The 16,751-nt window shown below is 33.9% G+C and overlaps 1 long non-coding RNA gene, 1 other non-coding gene and 1 pseudogene across 2 annotated transcripts; 2 read left to right on the top strand and 1 right to left on the bottom strand.

Moving 5' to 3' along the window:
* LOC145642653 (uncharacterized) overlaps window positions 1-11,538 on the top strand; it is a 45,758-nt pseudogene extending 34,220 nt beyond the window's left edge.
* Window positions 1,100-4,618, bottom strand: LOC145555692 (uncharacterized). Its single transcript, XR_014091537.1, has 6 exons — window positions 4,370-4,618; window positions 3,745-3,850; window positions 3,119-3,193; window positions 2,330-2,438; window positions 1,761-1,864; window positions 1,100-1,659 (listed from the first exon to the last, which is right to left on the bottom strand). It is a non-coding gene; the product is annotated as an uncharacterized LOC145555692 (long non-coding RNA).
* A 4,493-nt stretch (window positions 11,539-16,031) lies between the features above and the next one.
* TRNAS-UGA (transfer RNA serine (anticodon UGA)) lies at window positions 16,032-16,124 on the top strand. The gene has a single exon. It is a non-coding gene; the product is annotated as a tRNA-Ser (tRNA).
* The last annotated feature ends 627 nt before the right edge of the window (window positions 16,125-16,751 follow it).

Genomic DNA, 16,751 nt, shown 5'->3' with positions numbered 1-16,751 from the left:
AAAATAGAAATCCTCCCCAGTGGAGTCGCCAAAAACTGTAGGGAATATTTCAAGCTTTAATCCCACTAGCTTGAACCCCACTGTGATCATACACTAAAGTACGGTGGCGTCCAAAAGGGAAGAAGATAGAGCAAAAGAGTCGCCAAAAAGTTTTAGGAACTTGTAAACCGTTCACGAGGTGAAGGTTACACCCCTTAACAATCCAAGAGATCGTCAACTCCATAAGGTCTAGAACCAAATAAGTGTTCGGGGATGATGGTACAAATCCAACCTAAAAGAGATTGAACCTGCCCTAATAATAGGCCTCTACTTTATTCTGATCGTGTTCATGTGCGCTTTCTTATTAACATGCAATCAATAGATTAACCCTAAACCTGTTTAATCTATGTTGGTTGAATTTAATGCACAAATAAACTATTATTGGCGATCACTTGAATTATAATCATATTAACCCTAACAAGATTATTAATTATCTTATTAAGCTTGATTACACTAGTACAAAAGTGACATTAGGTAACACCCAAAAAGTGGTACATAATGTGGTGAAAGTGTTATTATAGGCAATAGGTAACACTTTATTGGGTGATACTTCCGCCCATGTTACCTAAGGTCTTATGTAACAATTTGGGTAATGTATGGTAACACATTCAAAAGTGCTACTATAAACTCTCTTATGTAACACTTTTTATATTATTAGTATCATTTTTAAAGTGTTACTTTTTTTTATCTTATGTAACACTGACTTATCTTTAGTAACACTAATTAATCATATAGTATCACTTTATCCGATAATATGTATCACTTTTTCAAACTAATGTATCACTTTGTTGATTATTAGGTAACATTTTTCAATCATCTTTTGACGTATGATAGCACTTTATTCGACATTATGTATCACTTTTTGCAAACTAATGTAACACCTTATTGATTAATAGGTATCATTTATCATTATCATTATTATTATTATTATTATTATTATTATTATTATTATTATTATTATTATTATTATTATTATTATTATTATTATTATTATTATTATTATTATTTATTTTTTTATTTTTATTTTTTTTTTAAATATAAAAATAATATTAATATGGACAACAACTATGAATGAGAAATTAACATATATGATAGCCAACAATTTGGATTGAAATAATTTCATAATTCTTACGGAAAAAAAATCCATAAACACCAATTTTAATGTTTGGCCAAATAATAAACGAGTAATAAACTTTGAACTCTAGCTTAGAAAAAGTGAGGAAATAAGAAAAACTTCCAAATTTCAAAAAACAGTCAGCGATAGCAGTAAACAACATTTAGAACAGTAGATAGCAGCAGCTAGCTAGCAGAACGGTAGCAGCTAGCTAGCAGAACGGTAGCAGCTAGCTAGCAGAATGGCAGCAGTAGTAACAAAAGCTACCAACAGCAGAATTTAGCAGCAAATAGCAATAGCAATAGCAATAGCAAACAGCAGTGGCAGCAACTAGCAGTGGCAGCAGACAGCAGCAGAAGTCAGCAACAGACAGCACTAGCAGCAAAAACAGCAGTAACAGCAGAAAATAGCAATAGCAGCAGCAAAACAGCAGTATCAGTAACAATAAGTGCTTCTTGTAGCATCATCACTTGCTATCCCAATTCTTCATCTTGATCCATTTGATCCTAGTGTGAAAGCATCATATATCAAACAACTAGACCAAAAATGAATTAACGCAATAGTAAGTGTTAGTGCTTTTTAAAATAGAATATATATTAACCATTACCTCATTTGTTCTTGTTCATTAGAGTGTACATTGGGAAAATGATCTTTAAGTTCTAAATTCGATGACACATTTTTCAAGTGATCAAGTCAAAGTATTCACAGCTTCTGTAACATAAGAATAAGGCCCAAATTCAGGTATCAGGTGTCAAGTTATCCAGAGTACTGAACTAACTTAAAAAATTTACAAAGGCACAAAGGTTTATATAATTTAATATGGTCTCAGCCACTTAGAAAGACAAATAAATATCGGTCAGCCCAAAGCAATCTTAGTTTGTTATATCTGAGCATAACAGTTATTGTGAATTGTCATTACCATCAGACAAATAATGACTGATATAATTGAGCAAACCAGGATTAGGAACTATTATTACCATCAGAGCGATAAAGCAGGGGGTAATCACGCAATTCCAAACACAACAGATATGTAAAAAGCTTCTGGACTACACCCCAACCTGATGGTTTTATTCTTCAACAAATATGTAATCTTGCTAATACTAAAGTCTGATGAGCTATAATCACGTAATGCAAAGATAAAAATACATTGAAATTGTGGCAATGTTAGAAATTTACCTCAGTGAAGTGATGCCGCGAAAACTCGCCTATTGCCCAAGCACCTAGAAAATAGAAACCACTCGGCTCAAAACTGCCATATGTAAACTCTGTCACTATAATGTCAAACCTTGAATAAAGTTGACATTCAAAATAGAAGTCAGAGTAAATTCTATTACACAACACTAAATTTGACCACTAACTTTAAAATCATAACATAACAAGTTCAGATAGAAAAAAAAACAAAAATAGTTCATCAAATCTAAAAAATAAGTTCAAATCAAGGACAATTATTATTATTATTATATATATATATATATATATATATATATATATATATATATATATATATATATATATATATATATATATATATATATATATATATAAAATAAAAAAAAAAAAAAAAAAAGGGATAGATCTAAACATGTCACTTTGATGGTTCGTTTAAAGGATAAAGATTATCACTTTTCCCAACAATTTTTTTCCTCTGAATTGGTTAAATAGGATACATACAAGTGAGGAAAGGTACTACATTTGGACCAAATTCCTCAAGCATCACTATACAAACTAACAATATGAGCACAACTCAAATAGCACTAACAAGGTCTCACCCTTGACCTCACATCCCTCGTTTTCCATTGACCATTATTTTGGGATAGAATTCCTGGGAAAACCTATCGGCGACCCTGGCTACTATGTTCTAGCTTCAACGTACATTACCTAAGCCAAAAATGCAATGATCTCTTTCAGGGGAAACTATCTCCTATTCTTATGACCCAATAACAAAAACTAAGGTCGATTTCTTACTTTTATGCATCTTGGAGCTCCTTGTTTTGGATCCAGCTTGAGAGCAATCTCAAGTTCCTTCAGACTTTCATAATCCTGCACAAGTACACTATTACCTCCTCAATAATTTACCAAGCCAACTGTACCTTTGGGGTCATTTATAGTCATCCAAAAAACAAATAGTATAATAATTGAACGAACTACCAACCATGAGACTTATGAAGATGCTAATACTAATCAATGTGAATATTATATATTTCACTTTTCCAATGAAGATCATAAAAATAGAATTACGGAAGCACTATGTCACAATTAAGGGAGTCATTCCTTGTAAAAAGACATTTGAATTAGCTCCCTACTGGCCCACTAAATATGCCTTTAATGATTCCACTAAATAAAGTTTTAATGATTAATCAACTCTTGAAGAAGATCAATGAAGATATACCATAGAGTAACAGTAGTGAACTACAATGGATCGGAGTAACAACAACAAAAGCAAACAAAATCAAGCTATTTCCTACTTGGAAAATATCATAGTAATTTGTTTCATAAAAAAGTTCATATGATAAGGAATTAGATAGATGACAGTTGAGTATAAAACCTCAATCAATGACTTTGCAAAATGTAAAATGGTACAAAATTCTCACCCTTAACCAGAGCAAGATACTCTTCCTGCCAAAAAAATCTCACAAATCATCCTGGGGTCTCACTTCCTCACCCGATGAGCACAAACCTCTCAAATAACTTATACGGCTACAAACAAAAATTCAATTCATCGTTTTAGAAAAGTAAAATAACATAATTATGAGATAAAAAAAAAAAAATCCAAACAAAACACAAAAATTGCTGACATATTCAATGATTTAATCAAAAAAGCCTACCTACAGAATCTCAAAGTTATGTAAAAAAAAAAAAAAAAAAAAAAAAAAACAAGCTCTAATTTCACCCACCATGATTCATAATTTTTTACATTATGCTCTAATATAATACAGAAAGAAATCAAAATTTAAGCTCTAATTGCTTAATCACCCTACTTCAAGTCTTCAACAATCGGTCTTCAAGAAAAAAAAAAAAAGTCTTCAACAATCGAAATTCGAGATTTAAGATTAACAAAAATATAATTTAACAATTGAAAATTTTAATTAGTAATTAATTTCAGAAAATTTAAAAAACAATTGGAATAAGAAAAAAAAAAATCAAATAACCCTAGATTTGAACAATAAATCAGTAATCCAACAAAGAATTGAACTAACAAAAATATTTAAAGATTACTTGAAACGGAAAGACTCCGACCCAGACCGTGTGAGTAGCAATGACCGCCATGAATGCTAAATCGACATACGACGGATGACGAACGTGTGGATCGTTAATTCGTCACCAACCTGTATGCTAGTGGGTGGGGACGTTGGGTGGACGGTGAAAACTTAATTGGCTAGTGGGTGGGCGTCGGCGTGGGTGGCCGGTGGGGCGGTCAGTGACAAGTGAGTTTTTATCGAGAGAGGCCGGAAAATAGAGATCAAGGAATTGGGAAAGAGAAAAAGGAGGAAAGAGAGAAAAGTCAAATAAGAAAGTTTTTGTTTTTATTTTTTATTTATTTTTTTTACATCTACCAGTAATATTAAAGTGTTTCATCCAAATGCTTGATAAAATTAAAGTGTTACAACGAAGTGCTACCTAATATTAAAGTGTTACAACCGAGTGTTACCTAATATAAAAGTGTTACTACAATGTGCTACATAAAACCAAAGTGTTACATATGTGTTACTTATATATCCTATAAGTTTATAATTTTGAAAGTGTTACCATTTGGTGTTACCTAATGTCACTTATGTACTAGTGTTACAAGTACAAAATTCCCTTTAATCATGCATAAAAAGGTGTGATCAAGCAATAACAATAAATATCAAGCAACATAATAATCATAACAATAATTATAATCATCATGAATAATAACAATAATAATCATAATCATGTTCATGTTAATATTAAAGCATAATAAAATTAGCAAGATCCTAGGCATGATACTAACAAGATTAATAACAAACCCTAGCATGTCACTAAGCAATAAAAATCAAATCTTTAACCCTAACATGATACTAACAATCATAAATATTAGGAAGAACATAGGAAGCATTGTATGTAACAATCATATTTAATATTAAAATTACCCTAGACATGATACTAGGAATATCATAATAACAATATAAACATGATGTCTACATCATAATATAAATTAAAACTATTAAAGCACTTACTTTGATGCCTCGTACCTCTTTCTTTCACGTCTAGGGCGAAGGCAACTTCGAATATGGCTAGGTGTTTCTAGATCTTGCGAATGCGGAATTTTGTATTTAAAAAGCAAAGTTTTGAAAAGAGAAAGAGAGAATAATCAAGAAAATCTTGATGAGAGTTGGTGAATGAAAACGGAGTTTTTAATACGTTATTTATAGAAAAAATCAGCCAAAAATATAAAATATCAAAACAGAGTCTGACACACAAAAAACAGAGCTGGCGCAAGCCCTGACTAACTGGCGCCAGGCACCAACACTAGCGCCAGGCGCCAATGCCTGGGGTCAGGCACCAAGCCTGGTTTTAACGCGTTTTCGAAAATCAGAGAAGTTTGCCGTACTAGAGCATAAAATCATATAATTTCCTCGAAAATCCTATTTGATTTTGATTAAAACTCTGAAAAGTCAACAAAAAAGTCAATTTATCAATGCTAATTGAATTAAGAATGAAAAGAACCTTCTAGAAGAATCTAAAGACTAAAACCATTCCTAATTGCATTAGGAATGATAAATCATATTAGGCCTTCCTCTAGATCATTGGGCCGTATATAAGGCTCAAACCGGGCCCAGTTTGGTAAATTGGCCATAACTTCCTCAATATTCTTCGGAATTGGGCTTATAATATATCGTTGGAAAGCTCTTGTCAAGCCCCATCCAACTACACTACTATTGGACCCATATCATGGACCAACCAAACTGGATTGGTTGTTTTCTTAAAATAAGTTTTCAAAAACAGAGAGAAGAGAAAAGAAATTAAAACTATCCGCAACACTAGACTTTCCACACTTTCACTTCATTCGATAATGATTCGACGTGAAAGGTACTCATCACTTGGTTTGGTTTTGGGGAGACACAAATGGGTGTCTACAACTAGTCTTGAATTCTATATGCTCATGTGGTTTGCTTTACTTGACAGTTGTTGGGGATGAAGGATGATTAGATAAATGAGATTGATTGACATTGAACCATGTTCATTAGATTTATCTTGAATCTTTTGTGCTTGATTTTGTTTATTGGGATGAGGCATGTTTTATATGTTCATTGCTGAGCTCTTTGCTTAGGGACAATCAAAGGTTTGGCTTGGGGGAGTTTGATATATCCAATTTATATAGTGTTTTACCCCCGTCCCACGGTCATAATTAGTAGTGTTTTTGGCTCTTTAGGGCCAATTTTATTACTAATTTGTGTTTTCTATTGTTTTCGTGGTTTTAGTTGAGTTTTACAGGAAATTGCACTTTTGGAGCATTTTTTTGGATTTTCATGGACCGACTACGGAAGCTGGAAGGACACGACCACTCTTGAAGCCTAGGATAGGTGAGAGCCGGTGATTAAGGGCTCGGTATGTGATACTGGGGCTATTGGATCGATTAATCAAGACCCGATGAGGAAATCCAGATTGGGCCGAGGAATCGAGCCCAATCGAAATCCAAGTCTCGAAGAGGAAGCCGGGCCCGATCGGGCAAGCATACGCCCGATCGGGCGAATGCACGCAACAACAGCCTCAAGAATGCGCGCCCGATCGGGTGAGTGTAGGCTCGATCGGGCGCGGCATACAAAGCATGGGCAAGTAAAAAAAAGGCGGGCCCGATCGGGCGGCCCTTCGCCCGATTGGGCGCGTGTTTTCTTAGGGGATGATTAGTTTTGTGTTAATTCTTGTTTGAGGAAGGTTTAAGTACGAATTATGTACGTAAATTCTGATTACCTTCATCCTTAGACTTTCTCTCTCTACTTAGGATATTTTCTCTCTCTTAATTTCTCTCTCAACTTTGTTCTTGATTATTTTCATTAATACAGATTTCCTTTGGTAACAATTTACTCTTCTCTTAATCTAAGTTGTTATTTTATTCCTTTAATCATATCTTGCTTTATTGCTTTGATTAGTTTAGTTTCTATTATGTGTGAGTAGTTTTCTTTCTAGGGTTTATGGGTGTAGGGAATAGTTTCAAGCCTTTAAAATCCCACTAGCTTGAACCCCACTGTGATCATACACTAAAATACGGTGGCGTCCAAAAGGGAAGAAGATAGAGCAAAAGAGTCGCCAACAAGTTTTTAAGGAACTTGTAAACCGTTCACGAGGTGAAGGTTACACCCCTTAACGATCCAAGAGATCGTCAACTCCATAAGGTCATGAACCAAATAAGGGTTCGGGGATGATGGTACAAATCCAACCTAAAAGAGATTGAACCTGCCCTAATAATAGGCCTCTACTTTATTCTGCTCGTATTCATGTGCGTATTCTGATCAACATACAATCAATAGGATTAACCCTAAACCTGTTTAATCTATGTTGGTTGAATTTAATGCACAAATAAACTATTATTGGCGATCACTTGAAATTATAATCACAATTAACCCTAAATAAGATTATTAATTATCTTATTAAGCGTGATTGCAAATACCAATTCCCTTTAAACATGCAATAAAGGTGATCAAGCAATAAATAAATATCAAGCAACATAATAAATAAATAACATCATAATAATCATAAATAATATCAATCATAAATATAATAATCATAATCATGTTAAAGCATAGCAAGATCCTAGGCATGATACTAACAAGATTAATAACGAACCCTAGCATGTCACTAAACAATAAAAATCAAGTCTTTAGCCCTAACATGATACTAACAATCATAAATATTAGGAAGAAAATAAGAGGCATCATAGCAATCATATTTAATATTAAAATTATCCTAGACATGATACTAGGAATCAAAATAACAATCTAAGCATGATTTCTATATCATAATATCAATTAAACCATTAAAGTACTTACTTGGATGCCTCGTACCTCTTTCTAATAACAAAATACACACATTAGTAACTTCAAGGAAAATAATAATCAAAACAATTAAATTAAATAATTTAAATAGAGGTTTGGGACCAAACCCTCATAAATTAAACCTTTCACGTCTAGGGCGAAGGCAACTTCGAATATGGCTAAGTGTTTCTAGATCGAATGAATGCGGAATTTTGTATGAAAACCAAAGTTTAGAAAAGAAAGAATGAATGAAGAGATGAATGAATTCAAAGAATTTGATGAATGATTGAGAGTTGATGAAGACTTAAGAATAGAGAGAATTCGTGTATGAAAACGGAGTTTTTGATACGATATTTATAGAGAAAATCATCCAAAAAAGATAATTTATCAAAACAGAGTATGAAGACCACAAATCCACCTTGGCGCCAGACCTGGCTCATTGGCGCCAGGAACTGTGGCTAGCGCCAGACGCCAATTCTGGCGTCTGGCGCTAACTTGATTCCAGGCGCCAAGGCCTGGGGTTGGACGCCAAACCGGATTTTAACGCGTTTTCGAAAATCTGATAATTTTACCGTACTGAAAGATAAAATAATATAATTTCGGTCGAAAATGCTATTTGATCTAATTAAAACTCTGAAGAATCCTAATTGAATTAAAAATGATAAAACCTTCTAGAATGTTCTAGAAGACCAAAACCATTCCTAATTACATTAGGAATGATAAATCATATTAGGCCCTCCCCTAGATCATTGGGCCGTACTTAAAACTCAAACCGGGCCCAGTTTAGTAAATTGGCCATAAATTCCTCAATATTAATCGGAATTGGGCTTATAATATATCGTTGGAAAGGTCTTTGCAAGCCCCATCCAACTACACCACTATTGGACCCATATTATGGACCAACCAAACTGGATTGGCTGTTTTCTTTAAAATAAAGTTTTCAAAAACAGGGAGAAGAGAAAAGAAAAGAAATAAAACTTTCCGCAACACTAGACCTTTCCACACTTTCGTTTCATTCGATTATGATTCGACGTGAAAGGTACTCATCACTGGGTTTGGTTTTGGGGAGACACAAAAGGGTGTCTACAATGGGGATCCATAAATAATATGAAGGGGTAATTTATTGTTGTTAATTGTCAATGCTAGATTAATTTCCCATTGACTGATTTAATGCTCTGTGACTAGATTAGGCCTGATCTTTTATGCATGAGTTTGACAATATTGATTCGAGATTCGACATATGAGAATTGATGTTTAGGTCTAGTTTCAATAGGCAGGTTAATTTATAAATGGTTAGGTCGAGATTCGAAAGATGAGATTTAATACCGGTAAATTAATTGTGTGATTATAATACGTAGCGAAAGCCCTTTATAATCTGATTAATTATGCATTGATGAATGATTATTATATTCAATCCTGGAATATTATTTATTGGTGAACCTATGCCCTAGATCCTTTTATATATTATTTTCTCCTTATTCTTGATCTCCGTAGTTTAGTTTATTATTCAAATATAAATATTGGTTACTTCATAATCTAGATTATATTAGTTAATTAGGAATAGAAAGACTCGTTTCTCTGTGGATTCGACCCTACTTCCCTATCTGCATTAGTTAGAGGATTTAGGTATTACTTTTGATTTGGGGATACGACTTTACCCTGTCAATTGGTAAGAAATTGTATTTCTTCTACAGTATTTCTATTTAAATTATTTGCAATAATTTGATGTAAAATAATATGAGTAGAATAATTTTTAGGATTTTTTTGTCAAAAATTGACTAATAAAACCAAAATTTTGTGAGAAACTACCTAATAAAAAAACATGATGTAATAAACTACCTAATAAAGGTAAAATGTTGTAAAAAATTACCTAACAAAAGGTAAAATGTTATAAATAAATACTATCAATACTATATTTTCATCATTAACCGACCTTAAAACACTCCCGAAACCACCCCTTCCATTTCCAAAACTAACACAACTTGCTTGAAATCACCTCCACCATACCTAAGCCACCTTTCAACCCCAGAACCAGCACCTCTACTCTAACACCAAAAACCACCATCCCGAACACTAATTTACCCATACCAACTTGGAATATCCTCCAACCACTCGGAAAATAACCTTACCATCTTAAAAACCAATCCTCATGGGCGTTTCGAGGGTGTTTTAGGATGGATCAACGTCGTAAAATTAAGTCAACGGTGAAAATTCGGTCAAAGGTAGTATCCCTTGCAACATTTTACCTTTATTAGATAGTTTCTTACAACATTTTTTTATTAGGTAATTTGTCACAAAATTTTTGTTTTAATACTCCCTCCGTTTTTTTATATGCATCACTTGCATTTACACGGAGTTTTAGGAAAATTATTTGCTTCAATATTATATTGTGCAAGTGGGGCAAGTGGATGATTAATTTATTTTGATAAAAGTACAATGTGGGTCATGAAATAGATAGTATGTGAGAGAGAATGATTTATTTAATAATATAAGTGGGGACCATGAAAGAGAGTGAAATGATAAAATATTTTGAGTGGGGTATTTGAGAAGAGAGAGATAATAAAATATAGTATAAAGTTACCAAATATAGAAGTAATGCATATATAAAAAAACACCCTTAAATAGAAAGTGATGCATATAAAAAAAAACGGAGGGAGTATGTAGTTTCTCATAAATAATCCTTATTTTTAAATCGCTCATATAACAATGTTTTAAAACATTCAAATCTATATCGAGCTGAGATTATTATCAATTATGCAGGATATGTTTTTAGCAGGGACAGACACGACTTACATGCTCATAGAGTGGGTGGTTGTCGAGCTGATTAGAAATCCCAGAGTTATGAAAAAGCTACAAGAAGAGGTAAGAAACATTGTCGGAGGGAAATGTCGCAAGGTTTGTGAGGCCGATTTGGAGAAAATGAGTTACCTAAAAGCTGTGTTAAAGGAAGCACTTAGGCTACACCCTCCAGGTCCATTGTTAGTCTTTCGAGAGTCATTGCAGGACGCTAAAATAAATGGTTTCTACATCACTGCTGGAACACTAGTGATCATCAACGTGTGGGACATTCAGCGAGACTCGATGTATTGGGAAGAACCCGAGCAATTTCTTCCTGAGAGATTTCTGAATGACAGTAACAGTTCATCATCTGTTGATTACAGAGGACAAGATTTTCAATATATTCCATTTGGCGCGGGCAGGAGAGGCTGTCCAGGATTATCGTTTGGCATGGTTGCTGCTGAACTTGTGATCACGACTCTCATTAACGAGTTTGAATTGAAACTTTCCGGTGGAATTCAGGGTGATAAGTTAGATATGACTGAAGTTGCAGGCCTTACAGTGCGCAGGCGAGATCCTCTTATGGTCATTGCAACTCCTCATGCTTTCTGATAGATGGTCCGTTATAAAATTATGCTGATCCAAACATGGGTTTTAAATCCATGAAATACATTTAGGAATAAATTAGGATCGTGTCTTCTCTTTCGATACAAAAAATGAAAGTAGGTATTTTTATAAATATGGATTAAATAACAGATATTATTATTGGCAATGATTTGAGATCATCAACTAAAATATAAGGGTCATAGAGTTGTATACTAATGGCGGACTAATTAAGCCCATAGGGAGCACCTACATACCATTTTGTGAAAAAAAAAAAAAAAAAAAAAAAAAAAAAAAAACCAAATCTTTAGGCCCAAGTTAGCTTTCAAAGTTAAAAAGCCCAAAAATTTGGACTTTCATTCCAAATATCTTTATGTCATAAGCTAATAAACACACATCCTTTTTTACTTCCTACCTTCCTACTTTTTTTACGTGAAGATATGACAACTATTTACTTTTTTATTTTTTTTTTTTTTTTTTCAAATCTTGATCACTCACGTGAGGTGAGCAATTAGGAGAAAGAAATGAAATTATTTTAATTTCACAAAACCTATTTTACCACTTTCTAATTTTCTCTCTTCAACTCAAAGTCTCAAAGACCCAAACAATTTTCTAATTTTTCTTTCCACCTCAAAGTTTGAAACAAAGAAGTACTCATATCAAATATTCAATTGCACCAACAAGTTTATTTGCTCATCAAGTTGGTGATAATTCTTCTTGTGGCAACCGCCGCAAGTGTAGAAACTATAAAGAGCATTTTTATAAGCTACGAAATAATATAGATGATCATTTGCTCAAAAAAATATATATAGATGATCATTTTTAAACGATTGTTTGGTTTCTTTCATAGAAATAAATATTGCGCTTCCAGGCTAAGAAATTAAAATCAACAAGAACAATTGTAATTTCTTTTAAATTATGTGTTGCTTTGTTTTCCCTTATAAATAATCATGGAACTTTTTCATGAGTACAAACCCTATTATTCGTTTTGTGTTATTAAAAACGATTTGCAATTTTTGGTTATACGTTTTTGACAATGTATTACACTACTAGAAAGAGGGTCAATTCCGACGGAATGGTTCCGACGGACATGAAAATCCGTCGGAAAACACTTAATTTCCGACGGATTTTATTTCCGTAGGAAATTTCCGACGGATCTGGAATTTTCGTCGAAAATCCGTCGGAAATTTACGAAGGAAATTAAAATCCGTCGGAAATTAAGTGTTTTCCGACAGATTTTATTTCGTAGGAAACTTCCGACGGATTTTTCGGTCGGAAATTAAAGTTTTTGACGGAATAATTTATGTTTCCGACGGAATTTTGATTTTTTTTTAAAAAAAAAAAAACAAAAACATAAAATCTGAAACCCTAATTTAAACCCGCCCCTTTACCCTTACCCCTTCATTTCTCTCTCCTCCCTCATTCCCTGTTCTCCTTCTCTGTCCTTCTCCGCCCCTTCTTCCTTCCTCCTACTTTCTCCGCCCCTTCTTCTTCCTTCCTGTTCTTCCTCCTTCCTCCTCTTCTCCGCCCCTTTTTCTTCTCTCTTTCCCCTTTCTTTTTCCTTTGTTCTAATTAATTTTTCGGGTTTTCGCCCCTTTTTCTTCTCCCTAATTAATTTTTGGCAACAACAACCCAAAATTTGCACTAATTCGTGAAGCCCTAATTAATTTTTTGAACAAAAGTAAGGTTTTTCATGTCAAATTCAACCATGAAAACTCTATATCTAGATTTTTCATGGTCGAATTTGACCTTTAAAACCCAAATTCGAGCCATTTTCATGGTTTTGTTGGTGAAATTCAAGGTTTGTACTTCTTTTTTTATTTATTTTTGGTTTATTGGGGTGGCGGTAGTTTTTTTTTTTTTTTTCTTTTACGGTTGTTGGGTGTTCGGTGTGGTTGTGGTGACTTGGTGCCATGGTGGTTTGGTTTTTTGGTCAGATCTGGGTCGATTAGGAAGGTGGGTCGGTTTGAGGGTGAGGTGGGTTGGGATTTTTTCGGGTTTTTGGGTGTTGTGTTGGGATTTTAATTTTTTTTTTTTTTTTTGTTTAATTTTTGGGTTGTGACAGTTTGTTTTGGTGGTGGTGGCGGCAGTGGTGGTTTTAGGTGGGTGGTGGGGTGGTTTTCTTAGCTAGTTTGTGTGGGTTAGGGTTAGGTGGGTAGGGGTTTTGATGGTGTGGGTTGTGTAACGAAACAGGTTAGAGGCTGGTGGTGGGGAGTTATTTGGTGGTTGGTGGTGGTTGATGCGCCGTGCCGGACTGGTGGCGCGGCGTTTTTTTTTTTAATTTCTTAAAACCAGTTTCCGACGGAATTTCCGACCGAATTTACAATTCCGTCGGAAATTTCCGACGGATTTTCCTGGTGCTGAAAAACCTCTTTCGACGGAAAATTCCGTCGGAAATTCTGTCGGAAAAGTGTTTCCGACGGAATTTCCGTCGGAAGAAGACAAATTTCCTACAACAGCTTTTCCGACAACCAGTTACGACGGAATTTCGTCGGAAACAGGTTTTCCGACGGATTTTGGGGTGGTAATTTCTGTCGGAAATGACCCTTTTTCTAGTAGTGTTACTTTGTACTCCGTACGTTGGGATGATTAAGTTGAAAGTTTATTTTGGACCCCCATTTATAATTTTCTAGATCCACCACTGTAGTATACTCATATACCATCCATGTTATGCATGGTAGATAATAATATTAAGTACTACGCTCCTCTTTCTCCTCTCCTAGCGTTATAATTTTCTTGGTCATTTAAGCCGGAATTAATAACTTAGTAAAATTTCTTCCGAAATTATATTATTTTCATCCTTTCTCTTTAATTCGAGTAAGCAAGGTTTCTGATTTGTTTGTCTTATTCTCCCTTTCTTTGAAAGTACATACTTTCCCTAATTTTTTTTCGGGTTTTTCAACTGTTATGGATTTTGATTTCATCCATATATGAGATTAATTATAGTTTTTAGGTTAATAAAAAGGAAATTTATAAAATTATATGAGTTTTGGTCTTGTCATTAACTTTTCGATAAGAACATCAACATGGATTGCGAAAATCTTCACTTAGAGGATGCGAATACATAAAAATTAAGTGCATGCTCGTGTCAAATTTAAAGCAGTTGAGTATGAGTTGTGCCAAGATTTCTAAAAAACAAAAGTGTTTCAGCTAGTCAGTTTTTTGTATTAAAAAAAGTGTTTCAGCAATTGAAATTCATATTTATTTGGTTTTTTTTTGGGGAGTGAGAAAATAAAAGAACGCGAAGGATAGAATCACTACACTATCGGGGTCGACTATAACTATAACCAAATTCTTTATCATAGTAAATAAATTTATTTTCCCTTGATCGGATAGCGGGAATTGAACCTGCATCTTCTCCTTGGCAAAGAGAAATTTTACCATTTGACTATATCCGCATTTTTACCTTCTTGAGAAGGAATATGTCCCTGCATGCATATACATAGATATACAATATATGTCTCGATGATATATGTGTAGAGTCGGACCACCATTCCGATTAAATTCTAAATTTCTTTATTTATTTGGTTCTTTGGAGCCCATGAACAACCCACATGTGAGCATTCTTCTTGTCCCACACTAAAAAACACTAAACACTAAAAAAGGGGAAGTGTAGTGGTAATTAATTATATGAAATCCCACATTGAAAGAATCAAGAATTACCACCACAATATAAGGCTAAGGGTTACTCCCCTCATTGCCATATGGTTTTGACGTGGAACCTCCTTGGTCTTGTAAAGTGGTGGACTTACACTCTCACGTGATGAGTGCGGCCCAGACCCGTATTTAACCCCTCCCTCTAATTTTGTTGTTTTCGCTATTTGTTTTGTTTGTCTTTTGGGGAACTTTTTAATTTGTTAAATTGATTGAATTTTACTATGTCTCACAACTCAATCGAAATAATTCAAATTTGGGGGGGGGGGTCATTTTTGGATCTAGAAAAAATAGGTTCAAGACATTAGAGAATTAAGGATGCTCACCAGAAAGACTAATCCATTCCATAATGATGTACCGGAAAATACAAAATTTTTGTTACTTGACCAACCGTCGGGAAAAGCAAATACAACAGGTACACTAATCAATAAGATTGATGAAGTAGCAATTAATGCAAAAAACAGCCAATTGAAAAGCTATAGTCATACGTATAATCCTCCAAGCTATCAACAAACAAACTATATACCATTTGATGCCTTTATCAGTCATTGTACTATAAACTAATAAATGTATCACAGAGGAATTTTAGACTATTACCATGAAATTCATTGATTCTATATAAGTATCACTTATTACCACTTCATTTAAAGATGGAACTGCTGGGAAATTATTAATTAATAATGAAATACTTAAATGATGATAGATCATTTCTATATAATATACAGATAAATGGATCACCCTATCAACTTACACCTAAAATTTTTCCACCATGTCGGATCGTATCAGCTACTAAAACCATGTTCTATTCGGGGGAATAAGAATAAGATAGAAATTGACTTAATTATGTTGGAGAGATGGCTGAGTGGTTGATAGCTCCGGTCTTGAAAACCGGCATAGTTCTTTGTTCAGAACTATTGAGGGTTCGAATCCCTTTCTCTCCTTTTGTTCGTTCAATAGAACTGTTTCTTTCTTTTATTAGTTTTGCTTGGTCTGTTAAAAATAAAACAGAATGGCTCAGCTAGGTGAGATAGCCGAGCAATAAGAAAAGAAAAAAGAAATTAAATTACATCGAAATGAGTTGAAAAAAAAAATCAAGAAAAAAGGAATACTTTTTACATATGACCTGATCCCCATATGTAATATGTATGATGGAAGCCAATTGATTTACACCTTAAAACATTGAATTTATTGTCTCAATTAAGGGGGGTCATCGAAAGAACAAGTTCAAAATCACGATCAATTTCTTTTTCAAATCCTGCTGCAGCTGCACAAGCCCTTCCCGCATGCCACAAATGACCTACATACGAATAGGAAAAATCCTAAAACAAAATAAGAAGTAGCTAACCAACTTCAAGGAGAGACATAATTGACTGCATTGATCTCGATAGCCACCCCACCCACGGAATTTAAAGAACCTAAATGAGCATGAATCATATATTCTGCGGAATGGCGTTCTTGCCAAGGTTGTATGTCTTTCTTTAGCCGACTTTAAGTAAAATCATATGATGCTCCACTTTTTTTCATATCCTATTTAATAATAATAATAAAGTGTTTGTTTGGTTGACATG

Source organism: Chenopodium album, chromosome 8, assembly GCF_948465745.1.
Source record: "Chenopodium album chromosome 8, dcCheAlbu1.1, whole genome shotgun sequence".
Taxonomy (NCBI): domain Eukaryota; kingdom Viridiplantae; phylum Streptophyta; class Magnoliopsida; order Caryophyllales; family Amaranthaceae; genus Chenopodium; species Chenopodium album.
The sequence above is the reverse complement of the archived record's forward strand: the minus strand, read 5'-3'. Positions and strand labels throughout refer to the sequence as shown.